We start from the raw sequence: 14,404 nt of genomic DNA on the forward strand, positions 1-14,404 counted from the left end.
GTATTTCAACAACGTTTGACTCCCGGAGGGAAAAAAACTTTGGTCACAACTGAAAACTCTGCTTCTGCTTCTTTTATTGATGGAAATTCAGCAGTTAATTTCAGTCTTTGCAGCTAATACAATTGATGAGGAGTGGATCGATCCACTTTCACTACTCCATTTGGGATTGCAGCATCAGTTAACAGCTACCTATTTCTTCATTGCGACCACACCAATTACAAATAAATTTGAATGAAGACAAAGCTAATGATCTTCAATGAAGGAAAACCTATGGTTGCAGAGAATGGGTTAGTGCACATGTGCAATTTTCAAATGGTAAAGGAATATGTTTATATTGGGATAACATTTCAAAATTACCTAGCCTTATTAAGTCATATTAGAAATCAAAAGTCAAATATCAAAGGCAACCTCTTTTAAGAAGGGCCTGTTACACTTCTTTACTGAAATGGGTAGCAGAAACGTGATCGCCCTAAGAATGGTGTGTATGCTGCTAAAATACCAGCTATTTATTTGTGTCGTTTACAATGCACTACCATAAAGCTATTAGATCTTTCAGATAAACGGGAAAATCAATTATGGAAAGCATACCTGGCGTTGAGGAAAAACTTATCTGTGTGGTCAATCATGCTTGAATTAGGTATTGTTGGGCTAATCTATGAAGACTGCATCCTACTTTTACCATACTTCTATGCCCTTAATCACGCTACTTAAAATACTTCCGCCTTGGGTGCCCTCAAATGCACATAGGGGCCCAGTTTTTATCAACTAGGCCTTATAAGGACCTTTCGTGGTCAACTAGGACATACAGGATCATTTTTGGTCAACTAAAAAAAGACACTGAGTGAGAAGGTTGGCTTCCTGGCCAAGACATGCCTCTACCTCTAGCTTCTACCTCCATCTGCAATTCATCTCCCAAAGGAAAGCATATCAGGGAACTTCCTCTAAGCTGTTCCCCTTTGGGGAATGCGAAATACCCCTGGAAAGCAAGGGATCATTCTTGTTTAGGCATAGAAAAGGAGTGGTAACCACAATTGCCCACTGTGGGCAGGAAAAGTTGGCAGTAATTTTGGCCCTTGGGGTAGTCGCCCCCCAATGTCAGGTGTCACTGTTTTTCCTGCAGTTGAGTATTCAGATTACTGATCATTGATTGTGTTCTTGCCCTGACCTGAACAGGAATGCATTTCAAAGAGGCACTGTTGGAAAGGGTAGAATATCTCTTTTCAAACAGTACCTCTGACATGGAATTTAGATTTCAGAAAGCAGAGTTATGGTCCTAAGAGCTACTTCTGTATGACTGTGTTTCCAAGGTTCACAACGATAAAACACGGTTTCTGGACTGGTGATATATCTACACAAGGGGAACAATGAAATCTTCAATCCATTGTGGAAGGACCTGGAGGCTGCACGAAAGCATTTCCAGTGTAGCCAAGGATGGAAAGACCCAGTGAGGAAATCTGAGCTGCAAGCACCAGGGATTTGCCTCCCCCTCAATGGTAAGGTTAGGAGGTCAAGTCATCAGCACTCCAGCTTTAGTGCTGAGTGTGGATCTCCAAATCCTTATCACTGTAGGAAGTAAAGACTGTGGGCCCAATTCACAAAAGTAATCTGAGAAAAAATCCTAACTTTACGACTTTCGGTATTCACAAAAGGCATTTAGTAGTAGTAAAGTTAGGATTCCTAACTTTTGCTACTACTAAACTGAGAAAAATCCTAACTTTACGACTTCCGGTATTCACAAAAGGCATTTAAAAGTAGTAAAGTTAGGATTCCTAACATTACTACTACTAAACTGAGACAAATTCCTAACTTTACGCCTTTCGGTATTTACAAAAGGCATTTAGTAGTAGTAAAGTTAGGATTTCTAACTCTACTACTACTAAACTGAGAAAAATTCTGACTTTACGACTTTCGGTATTCACAAAAGGCTTATAATAGTAGTAAAGTTAGGAATCCTAACTTTACTACTACTGAGGTTCCGTGAATCCTGAACCAGTTTCATAAAAGGTCATGCTTTCATTACGAATTTGGTATTAGCGAACCGTAACCAGTTAGTACGGCAAGCATGAGTGTTTTCGTCACGTTACACGATGGATTCACTACGTATTTAGGGCTTCATTCTGAACCCTCGGGTTCCATTTTGTGTATGGCAGCCATTTTGTGGTTGCCCTCACATAGGCCGATGACTGCGGCCGAACGAGTCTTTAGCACACGTACATCTTAGCTGACTTCTGAATGACCTGAGCGAACTACCCTCTTGCCTGAAGCCAAACTTGTTAGGCCAGTTCCTTTCCCAGTAGCTGATCAAGATTGAGGATCATGGCACAGGACATCATAAACCTTTATTACACGCAAATATGTCTTATCTTACTCACATCTGTCTCTGCTCCTTTCTTTATGGTCCGTTTACGATGGGGATGTGCCCGTTTTTATTATGGGTTCGATCGACCTGTCTGATGAAGAATGTTGGGTTCGACCAATAATTGATCATGGGCTGGGCAACTGAAAAGTGGGTTTTACCGTCATACGATACCTCTGATCTGGAGGCATGTGATTGGACAGTTTGTAAATGTAAGGTATTTGTCTGGAATGTGATTTTTGGCATAAAAAGGGATGGCTTGCTTTGTAAAATTGAGCAGTCTCCTGAGAACTCATACCGTGTTGATTTCTAGGACTTCTGTTACTGGCTGCAGCCAAAAAATTCAATCTTTGACGTCACCAAGAAGTTTCCGTGTCTCTGTGGTCTAGGACAGGTGATACCCGAAGACTTTGGGCGTGCCCCTGGCGCCGCCGGGTCTTAAATAACCCGGTTCTTCAGTTGGCGCCCACGTGGGGCGACTTCAGCGGTACCGGTCCAAGCATGAAGATTGTGAGGAGCTTCGTGTGGAAATTCTGGAGGAAGGCCTGCCACTTCATTGACCCCTGTATGTCATCGTGGTCCGAAAGTCTTTGCTGCGAGGTTCCCCGCTTTCCGACGGCTACGAAGGACTGCTGCCCTGACTTTCACCCTGTTTTGGAGCCTTTTGATGATTTGTAGAGTGAGACGATAGACGGATCTTCTGGCAACGTCATCGATACTTCAGTTAAGTCTGAGTGGAGCGTCTCCCAGTCCTTCGTTTTTGGGTATCCCTTGGGATCTTTGATTTGGAACTTGCAAGCTCCAAAGCCGAGGGACTTGTGTATTCACGAGACTATCGTATTCGATACTCCCTTGAAGTTTTAAGCTAGACTAGAGGGCGAAGATGCCTGGTCTTAGCAGACTTGGAAGGATATTTTGTTGTGGTCGAAATAGGGATTCCCGATTGGAGGACTCGTGTCCGGTTCCTCCGATTGGAACTCCAACCTATGAGCTCTATGTGAAACATGGCGTTGGCCCCATCACGTATAATGAAGTGTGGATGCGGTACACTAGAAAGGATGGTGTCCTCAAATAGCCCCAATATGGTCGTTTTGACACGGAAGTTTTAGATAATCTAGAGGTTAGACTTTTTAAGAAGAAAGCCCGGCCGGCGATGTTTGACTCTTTCCGCCTGTGGCGAAAGGAAGCCAAACAGAAAGAAATTAAATTAGCAAAGAGGAATAAAAGAGAAAAGGGTATTTCGATAATGCAAGCTGCTATACAGTTTAAAGATAACGAAGAAGAACAAGGGAGTGAGCAGTTGCACAGGCAACGTAAAATGGAAATTGATAAATGCTACCCAGTTCTGCCGCCTCTTCAGCAAGATGCGATGAAGGACCTTGTGAAAGATCCTTTGATGTCACATTTGTTGACTTCACCACCCCCTTATGCACAGAGTGCTACGGCACCTCTGCAACCTTTAGTTGCGCAACCTCCGGTTGCTTTGCCTCTTGCTATTGCACAGCCGCCAGCTCCTCTTCAGTTGGCTCCTACTCCTCTGGTGCAGCCTTCTCAAGGGCTGCCGACTTTGCTACCTGCTCCGTCTTTAATTCCTACGACTTTTCCGCCTGTTCTCGCTGCCTCCTCTGCTACTGCTCCTACATTAACTTTCTCTCAGTCTGCTTTATCTCCTGTCCTGTCAACTTCTCTTTCTGTTCGTCAGAGAATGAAGGATACTGTTACTAGTCTTTTGTCTCCTTTCTTTGGGTCATTGAGCGCGACCCCCGTTTCTGAACGTAAGCAATTGCGTAGCCAAATACCTGGTCCCACTGAGAGAACAGTACTAGATCATTTAGCGCGTAAATGGGTTACTGATTCTGCAAGATATGATTTAGAGTCTGTTATGGATGTCTTCCGCCAATGGGAAGCACCGAAGCAGAGATATGTTTTTGACAAGATGTGTGTGTTCCTTTGTGAAGAATGGGAAGATGGTGATCTGGAGCAGACTCCGTCTGAGTTGTTCCATGTACAGTCCGAATTTGCGAAAGGCACGATTGTGGGTCTTGACGTCGAAAGAGCGATAGCGACACTGCTTTCGTTCAGGAGCGAGTCTCCTTCTCTGTCGTTGTTTGAGCCTGACCCTTCTGTTAGGAGGAAAGTGAGACAGTACCCCATGAGAGAAGTTCCTCCTGTATGGAAGGAAGCAGTTCAGGCTGATGCCCCTAATAACATTGATGCCGTACCGGCTCATTTTCAGCGTGTGTGGGTACATGTTCCGTGGAAACGTGCTGAAGTTTTGGCTCTTAAGCAAACTTTGCCTGACCCCCGTAAAAATCCTGCAGGATATTATAAGGAATTATCACAGACCGCAGACTCATGTGTTATGAACCTAGCTGATATATACATGTTGTTTGGAAATGTGGTCCCACAACCTTTATGGGGATTGATTCGTCATACTGATCATGCACCGGAGTTAGGTGATACATGGGTTAATATTGGTGCTGCAGATGCGCGACAAGTTGGTGGTGCTAAACCTGAGCCTTTAGTTGCAGATCTTCCTGGTAAGATCATTACTTACATGAAAACTTTAATGCCTGCTATGCGAGTAAATTGGGACAAATTGTCTGCGTGTAAGCAGAAGAAGGATGAAACTGTATCTGATTTCTTCACCAGGTTTGAAGAAACGTTCATTGACCATAGTGGTCAAGACATGAGTACCGAGGGTGGTCAACGGTTGTTTGTTGATAAGTTTGTGCATAATGTACTTCCCGAGTTATGTACCAAGTTAAAAGATTCAGAGAGTTCTTGGGCTGTTTCCTCATCAGCACAGATATTGGCTACTGCACAATACTACGAATATAGGGATAAGGATGAGAAGGATACAGCAGACAAGAAGACTAAAGATTTGAAGACGAAGGTTCTTTTACAGCAAGCGTACCCGCCTCGTAATAACCAACGTGAATATCAGCAACCTCAGCAGTTTTAGCGGAACTCGCAAAGGTTTGAGCCCTCTCAACCGCGTTTTCCTGTAGGTCCTAATCAATGTGCATATTGCAAAGAAGAGGGTCATTTTAAACATAGCTGCCCTGTTTTGTTACAGCGTATGAATGGTGTTTCTGGCACAAGAGGTCGAGGTGTTCCGCAAGCTTCTAGAGGTAGGGGACGTGGAGGGTTCCCCCAGAACGCGCGTTCCTTTCCTCAACAAAATTCAATGAATTGTTTTGACCAGCAGAATAATGCGTCTGGTAGAACGACTCAGTACTATGCTGGCGACTACTATGTCGAAGGTGAGAATATGGATGGTAATGATTGCTAGGACAGCCATGGACAAAGAGAGGGAGTGGTTTCAGTTCCAGTGGATCAGATTGGACCTTATGTTGAAGTGATTACATCAGGTGTGTCAGAGCCTTTTCTGTTGGCTACTGGTGCTGCGAAGAGTTCTATTATGCACTCTAGACTCCCAGGCGCACCTTTGTCTGGCTTAACGAATGTTTCCGTAGGTTTTTCTGGCGCCCCAGTTAGAAACCCGATTTCTAGTCCTTTGTCTCTTTCTGTTGGACCTCGTGAATTCGAAGCACCCCTTATTCTGACGTCAGGTTGTGGTGAGAACTTGTTGGGATTGGATCTGTTGAAAAGATTGTATGCAACGTTGTATTGTTCTCCTTCGGGAGTACAACTTACATTGGGTAAGAAAGTGGTCTCTCCGATGTATTTGTCGAAGGATCAATTTCCGACAGAATTGTCTTCTCTTCCTGATACTATTTGGGCTACTGGTCCTAATGATGTGGGTCTTTTGGAAATTCCGCCATATGTTGTGACGCTGAAAGCGAACGTTAAAATGCCACGTATTCCCCAATATAGGATCTCTAGTGATGGTGAAAGGGCGTTGCTAGCGATTATCCAAGATTTAATTGAGAAAGATGTGATTGAGGAAACAAGAGGTAATGTGTGCCATAGTCCTGTTTTGCCTGTCTTGAAACGCACTGACTCTTCTCAGCCACCCGTTTACAGGTTTGTGATCGATCTTAGAGAGGTTAACAAGATAGTAGTTCCGCAATTTCCTGTTGTTCCAGATATCACTGCCTTATTGACCATGATTCCAGCTTCGGCCACTTGGTTTTCGGTGATTGATTTGAAGAATGCTTTCTTCAGCATCCCGATTGCCGAGGAGAGTAGGGATATCTTTGGCTTCTCTTTAGGAGGTCGAAGTTTCCGGTTCAAGCGCGCTTCTCAAGGCTATTGTGAGAGTCCGTCAATATACAGTCAGGCTTTGAAAACACAGCTTGATACGATTGTTTTACCTGATGGTGCTGCTCTTCTTCAGTACGTTGCCGATTTGTTAGTAGCTGCCGATACTGAGGAGATTTGTAAAGAAGCTACTTTGTCGTTGTTGCGTCATTTGTCTGACTTCCATCACAAGGTGTCTCTTTCGAAGTTACAGTATTGTCGACAAGAAGTGACCTACCTAGGTCATCTCTTATCGAAGGAGGGAAGAAGATTGACCCCAGAATGAATTCAAGCGATTGCAAAAATGAGTGTGCCAATTACACAGAGAGAAGTGCGTGCTTTTCTGGGTATTACGTCGTATTGTCGACAGTGGATTCCGAATTTTTCGCTTCTTGCAAAACCTTTAATAGCTCTTACTGTTAAGGATACTCCAAACCCTATTCCTTGGACCAATGAATGCCAGACAAGTTTTTCTGAATTGCGCAATGCATTATGTTAGGCTCCTGTGTTGGGTACCCCCGACTACAGTAAGCCCTTCACGCTTTATGTCCACGAGAGAGAGGGATGTGCGTTGTCAGTGTTGGCACAATCTTTTGGGGACAAGCAGCGTCCATGTGCGTATTTCTCGTCGACCTTGGACCCGGTAGTTAGAGCGTTGCCGAGTTGTTTGAGAGCCACAGCAGCAGCAGCTGTTTCTATTCGACAGTCTGCTGGTTTGGTGATGAATAATACATTAATTGTGATGGTTCCACATGCAGTCGATACTTATTAAACAGTTAAACAGTACCAAGACACAGCACTTAACTAGTGCTTGATTGTCAGATTATGAGTTGACACTTCTAGCGAGTCATGTGCACATAAAGAGATGCAACACGTTGAATCCAGCTACGTTGTTTCCGATTTCAGTAGAGACAGATGTTTCTGAACAACATGATGGCTTTCTCAGGACAGAAGAGGAAACGAAAGGGAGAGTAGATCTTAGGGACACTCCTCTTGTGAAGTGTGACGGTACCTTATGGGTGGATGGTTCATGCTTCAAGCTTCCAAATGGTGATACGACTGCGGCATATGCTGTTACGACTTTGCATACGATTGTTGAAGCTGCACGTATTCCACATAATTCAGCTCAAGCAGCAGAGTTGATTGCACTTATGAGAGCGTGTGTGTTATCGAAAGGGAAGAGACTGACCATATAAACCGACAGCCAGTATGCGTTTGGTGTGGCTCATAGTTTTGGACGCTTGTGGAAGGAACGTGGGTTCCTCACGTCTCATGGAACGAAGATTCAGAATGGTCAGTTGGTGAATGAGCTTCTTGAGTCACTTACCTTGCCATTGCAAGTTGCGATTGTGAAATGCAGTGCACACAAGAAGGTTACCGATGACGTTGGTCGCGGTAACGCGTTTGCAGATGAAGTTGCGAAAGATGTGGCGAGGGATGTGATGAGTCGAATGTATGTCTCAGGCCCTGCAAGATGGATTGGTGATGTTGGAATGTGTGAGGATACGATAGAAAGTGTGAAGTCTATTCAAGCTGAAGCTACACAGACAGAGTTGAGCGTGTGGAGAGAGAGTACGGGTAAATTGGACGCGAATGGTTGTTGGGTTGAGTTGTCAGAGCATCAGCGATGGTTGTTACCCGATGCATACGTGCTTGCAGTGGTTACGATGGCGCATGTAATGGCTCATATCAGTGTGAAAGGGATTTGTAAGTTGTTGGCTCCAGTATGGCAAAATACTGGAATTCCTAAGTGCGCAGAGAATGTGGTCAAGTATTGTATGGTTTGTCTGAAGTACAATCCTGGTAAGGGAACTCCAACTCCAGCTGGTCATTTTGCGCCTCCAACGTATCCGTTCGAGGTTTTGCAGCTAGATTTCATCCACATGGAGAGGTGCAACAACTTGAAGTATGTACTCGTGGTTGTGTGTGCCTTTTCGAGATGGGTAGAAGCATATCCCCTAAAAGATAATACTGCCTTGTCCACAGCTAAAGCCCTTGTTAAGGAGTTTTTCCCTAGGTATGGTTTACCGAGAATGGTCTGGAGTGACAATGGGAGTGAATTTTTGGGTCAAGTGATGAAGAGAGTGTGTGAGCGTTTAGGAATCCGACAAAAGTTCCACGCTCCAAATCACCCACAATCAGCTGGTCTAGTGGAGTGTTATAATGGCACTCTTAAGTTAAAATTTACCAAGATACAGGCGAGCTCTGGTCTTAAATGGCCTGATGCGTTGCCATTAGCACTTTTGTCAACTAGGATGACTGTACATTCTCGAGTGGGACTTAGTCCCTATGAAATAATTTTTGGTCGCCCGGCAAACATATTGGGAGTGCCGAGGCCGACAGCGAGATTGAACACCCTGTATTGCTTGACTATCTGTATGATCTGACGGCTAAATTGCGTGTGTTACACCAACAGGTTCATGATACATTGCCTCAGGCTTCTGAAGATCCAGGACACGCCATCGATCCTGGCACCTGGGTTCTAATCAGGAATTTTCAGCGGAAAAAGAACGATCAGCCTCGTTGGATTGGTCCTTACTTGGTGCTGCTATCTACGCGATCTGCAGTGCGAGTGCAAGGAAAGAAGAACTGGATCCACGGCGTACATTGTAAGAGGGTTCCTTTGCCTCTGCCGTACGACCGGTGGGTCCAGGAGGGTATTCCTGATTCAGAAACTGACACTGTGCCTCATTTTCTGCCTTTTAGCGATGCACGTTTAATTGGGACAAGTTCTGAGCGTGAAAGCGACGATCTTCTGCAAGAAGCTGTGCCACCGTCAGTTCGATTGGACACTACTGAGCCTGAACTTTTATTCCGCGACCAGACATTGCCTGATAAAGGCCGTTATAATTTGCGACCAAGAGTCATGGGACAATTAAAATAAGAAACTTTCCTTTTTGCTATTTTTTTTTAAATTTGGATCTCCCATCTGAGAAACTGTTTTGGCCGATTTTTGTTTTTCGAACCGCCATCCGGGTTCAGCTGTAAGGTAGCGGTGTCAAGTCTTTGGAGTGCAAGCCGAAGACGTTAGGTCGACGGTTTTGGTTGGTCCTAGGGCGTTCCCTGGACTGACAGACGCATTCCTTAGCACAGGAAGAACCAACAGCCGCGAACAGCACGGTTAGAGGATGGAGTTTTTCAAGATGGAGAGACCTGTTGAACAATTAAGTTTTAAGAGCAAAATGTTTCGAATTATGAGTAGAAAGTGTTTTTTAATATTATGTCTTTTTATGTTACTTAGCTTAATGATGTTTTTAATGGGATATATTGTATTCTCTTTTCAAGTGACGTTTGCACCCACTACACAGCCCATACCTTCTTCTACTGTTTCTTTGCATTCTTTTCATCCTTTGCCTGAACATGAATCCATTAGAAGATTGGAATTCGTTAATAACTCCTTTGTTCAGCTTCTGCACTAACACCAACTAGTAGTGAACACGACTAACTGTTGGGTGTGTGGCCTTATGCCTCATACTACTGATAAAGGTATTCCTTACCTGGTCCTGCCATTCAGCTATAATGGTTCTGTGTGGGCATACAGAACGATGTTCATCTATGCTCGTGAAGTCTACCCCCTACGTTCTGTGAAGGACAATGCAAAGAATAGTGCTCTAGTTAAGGGTAAAGTCGATATGATTAGAGGAGTTAGTTCCTATGAGACAATCCCGAAAGATGAGACACTAGCATATATTGGATGGAACATGACTGGATATGGAGTTAGTCTGAGTGAGAACCAGCGAGCGAAAAGATCCTCCCCGATTTGGATCGTACCCCATCAGGGTCATCTTTGTCTGCAAGGTAATGGCAAGAATCCAAGAGCTCAGTTAGGGAAGAGTATCTGCACTGAGACGTATGTTTTTGCGTCCCAGACTTCCCCATAGTTTCTAGCAGCTAAGGGTACCTATTTTGTCTGTTACGATAGAGCGTACACATGGTTGCCCCCTGATTTCTCGGGCACATGTTTTGTCTCGTTCCTGTTGCCTCCCACCTACACAGCTGCGGCAGATTACCACAAGACGAAAGTTTTTAGAGGTGTCTTCAGTAAGGAAGATACTGCAGGACAAGAATTAGGAGATTTCTTGAAGGGTTTTCTGACGTTTTGGGGACCGATGGTTAACAGCAGGAACATACGGCAATTGACGAGAGTGGTTGAGTCCACCGTAGTTGAAACTGCCGGTGCCCTTAGTAACTTGACTGCTGAGCTCCAGTCGGATCGTCTTATGACTCTCCAGAACAGAGTTGCATTAGATGTCATACTTGCAGATAGAGGAGGGGTATGTAAATTGATTCAATCGAGCTGCTGCGTTTTCATTCCAGACAATGCTCCGACAGTATACCAGGCCATTTCCAAGTTACATAAGATCTCCGAATCTATACACATGGATAAAGGAGATTGGTCGTTGATGGGATGGTTCTGGGAACTGTTATCCACCTGGGGATGGAAGATTCTGATGATCATTGGGATGGCTTTAGCGATTCTTTTCCTGTTCTGTCTTTGTGTACAGTGCGCTCCTGCCATATGGGGCCTCTGTGCTACTACGTGTACAAGGAGCCCTGTCCCAAGGGAGGTACTAAGTAATAGGATCATGCTTCAGCAACATCTTGATGATCTGATGAATATAGACCTGTACTCAGATTGACGTGAGTGTAGGTTATTGCCTATGTAAGGGCAAAAGGAGGGTCTGAGGTTCCGTGAATCCTGAACTCATTTCATAAAAGGTCATGCTTTCATTACGAATTTGGTATTAGCGAACCTTAACCAGTTAGTACGGCAAGCATGAGTGTTTTCATCACGTTACACCGATGGATACACTTCGTATTTAGGGATTCGTTCTGAACCCTCGGGTTCCATTTTGTGTATGGCAGCCATTTTGTAGTTGCCCTCACATAGGCCGATGACTGCGGCCGAACGAGTCTTTAGCACACGTACATCTTAGCTGACTTCTGAATGACCTGAGCGAACGACCCTCTTGTCTGAAGCCAAACTTGTTAGGCCAGTTCCTTTCCCAGTAGCTGATCAAGATTGAGGATCAAGGCACAGGACATCATAAACCTTTATTACACGCAAATATGTCTTATCTTACTCACACCTGTCTCTGCTCCTTTCTTTATGGTATGTTTACGATGGGGATGTGCCCGTTTTTATTATGGGTTCGATCGACCTGTCTGATGAAGAATGTTGGGTTCGACCAATAATTGATCATGGGCTGGGCAACTGAAAAGTGGGTTTTACCGTCATACGATACCTCTGATCTGGAGGCATGTGATTGGACAGTTTGTAAATGTAAGGTATTTGTCTGGAATGTGATTTCTGGCATAAAAAGGGAGGGCTTGCTTTGTAAAATTGAGCAGTCTCCTGAGAACTCATACCGTGTTGACTTCTAGGACTTCTGTTACTGGCTGCAGCCAATAAATTCGATCTTTGACGTCACCAAGACGTTTCCGTGTCTCTGTGGTCTAGGGCAGGTGATACCCGAAGACTTTGGGCGTGCCCCTGGTGCCGCCGGGTCTTAAATAACCCGGTTCTTCACTACTAAATGCCTTTTCTGAATACCAAAAGTTGTAGAGTTAGGATTTTGTCTCAGATTACTTTTCTGAATCGGGACCATCATGAGTGCCCGTGTCACATGAATGCTGATGGAAAAACATCAATCAAGCAGGTCCTACCGAAGTATGGAATATCCTGGATGTAAACGATTGCTTAGCATTTTGGAGCCAACATCCTTTCTGGGACAATTCTTAGGAAGCACAAAATACACAATTTCAATGTTGGTCTATAACATCAAACATTTAATGCAAATCATTTACTTTAGCCTAGAATAGTACTATACTTGTGACTCTTATAGAAGCTCTCATGAAACTTGAATGTTTTAATGGAATTATCCTGTTTGATGTCAGACACTATCCAGTGAGCCAACTAAGTTGAATCGTGTTGTAAATGTACCTTTAATAGTTCAATGCAACTGTTCAGTCCTCCAGTGGCTTCTTTTAACAAGGTAGCTGTGGCAGATGAGAAAATAAACAACCCTACAACAGAAAGAAATGACAAATTCAAATGAAGACTGATTCAGTGTGAGAACACAATGTGCATTAAGTGTAGGCTCCTTAAGAATTATAGCTCCTCTATAGCTCACGGCACTCCACATACTCTTTGCCCAAACAGTACTCAACTTCACAGACTCAGTCAACAATACAATTCCAGAAGGCAGACATTATTTCGTTCTTTTACCACTACTTTAATGGTAGGGCTAAGCTTAGGGCTTCCCTTCGGAGGAGAAAGGGATGAGATAAAACAATAATATTCAAATAGCAGAGAAGTAAAATGAGGACCATTGGGCAAGTAAAGTATATCGTTATGAGTGGTTATTATCAAAAGACTGCAATTCTCGGACAACCCCAAAGCACTGTGAAAATGAAAATTGTGACCTCAGAATTAAATTGCAAGGACAAAGTAAAAGGGACATTTTGACAGAATGGAACAAGCGAGTGAGAATTAAATTGCTGACTGAGATGAACTTCTAAGTTAGACAGGTCTAAAGTTTAATTTAGGCAGATCAATGGACCCTCTCCTCTATTGGTATTTAGTCAGTGAAGAAAGCTAATTAATGATAAGGTGGTTGGTCTTCACAATAAAGTCTATGATGCAAAGTTGAGGATTCTCATCCAGAAAAGGTTACATTAAATATAATCATTCCGAATTCCTCCTGGAGTCAGGCCTATATTGCCCTGAATTCGGATACACTGGGTTCTCTGCTACAGGAACACATACATATGTTTTGCTAGTTGAACCTGAACACTAGTACTTTCCGATTTCTCCTGGATTACCAAATAAGCACTGGTTGAGGGTTGAATTCATATCCAAGAAAATCAACCATCAGGTAAAATACTTCAAGGGACAATCCATCAGCTGATTACCTTTGATGATCCTCATGGTCATTTCATTTAGGATTTGGTCTAACTCATGCAGGACTGAATCCTGAAAATATGGCATATTCCATGAGGACAAAGACTCCAATAAAGCAAATGCAACTTCTCAACTGATTTACTTGTCAGCAGTGCTAAAACCAGTGTGTCTTGCCAAGGAGACACAAGGAGATGATGGACGGAGCACTGAAACTTTTTAGACACTCACCCCCAGTCACAGATCTAGGTTTAATGCATCATTGTTCTTTAAGCTAAGTTTTCCACTGTATTCAAGGTAGCCTGGCTGATGAGGGGTGTTACCCCAGAACTGTGACTGGGGGTGAGTGTCTGAAATGTTTCAGCACTCCCTCCATCATCTCCTTGCTTTTTTTGCCCTAGGTTGGCAGGGTTTGCCCAGACGTGGGTCCCTTGCTCTCTTTGCCACTAGATTCAAGCTAGCCTGTCTGATGAGGGGTGTTACCCCGAAACTGGTCCCAGGATGCTTGTTTCCGGTCCAGGGAAGACCTGGTTTGGCATTTCGGGCTGGACTGTTCCCATGAGGAACAGGGTCAAGACTAATGTGCATATGGCTGGGTCTGAACTGGGGTGGTGAAGTGAGCTAATGAACGATGATGCATTCAACCCAGATCTGTGACTGGCGGTGTGTGTCTGAAAAGTTTCAGCGCTCCGTCCATCGTCTCCTTGTGTTTGTCTTGCCAAGGAAGTCTGCTCACGATTTTCACTAATGAGGAATCCTGAAAGCAAGAAAAGGCATCTCCTTGGATCCAGAGAAAGAGTGAGGTGATCATGCATGTGCTGTCAGAGAAGGCCCGAAGAGGTCTTCACTCTTCATGGCTGGATCACTCAGCTCATCTATGACAGCCTTGCTAAACCTTCCCAAAATCGTAACATCGTGTATGGAAATAGGTATTCTAAACG

At 44.0% G+C, this 14,404-nt stretch overlaps 1 long non-coding RNA gene across 1 annotated transcript in view; it reads right to left on the bottom strand.

Annotated features, from left to right (window-relative positions):
• The window catches only part of LOC144766685 (uncharacterized), a 37,068-nt gene that overhangs the window by 18,173 nt on the left and 4,491 nt on the right, over nt 1-14,404 (bottom strand). The window contains exon 2 of the long non-coding RNA XR_013597880.1: nt 12,507-12,589. This is a non-coding gene — a long non-coding RNA (uncharacterized LOC144766685). The remainder of the gene's footprint in view (nt 1-12,506; nt 12,590-14,404) is intronic.

The sequence above is a fragment of the Lissotriton helveticus genome, chromosome 7 (assembly GCF_964261635.1).
Source record: "Lissotriton helveticus chromosome 7, aLisHel1.1, whole genome shotgun sequence".
NCBI classification, from domain to species: Eukaryota; Metazoa; Chordata; class Amphibia; order Caudata; family Salamandridae; genus Lissotriton; species Lissotriton helveticus.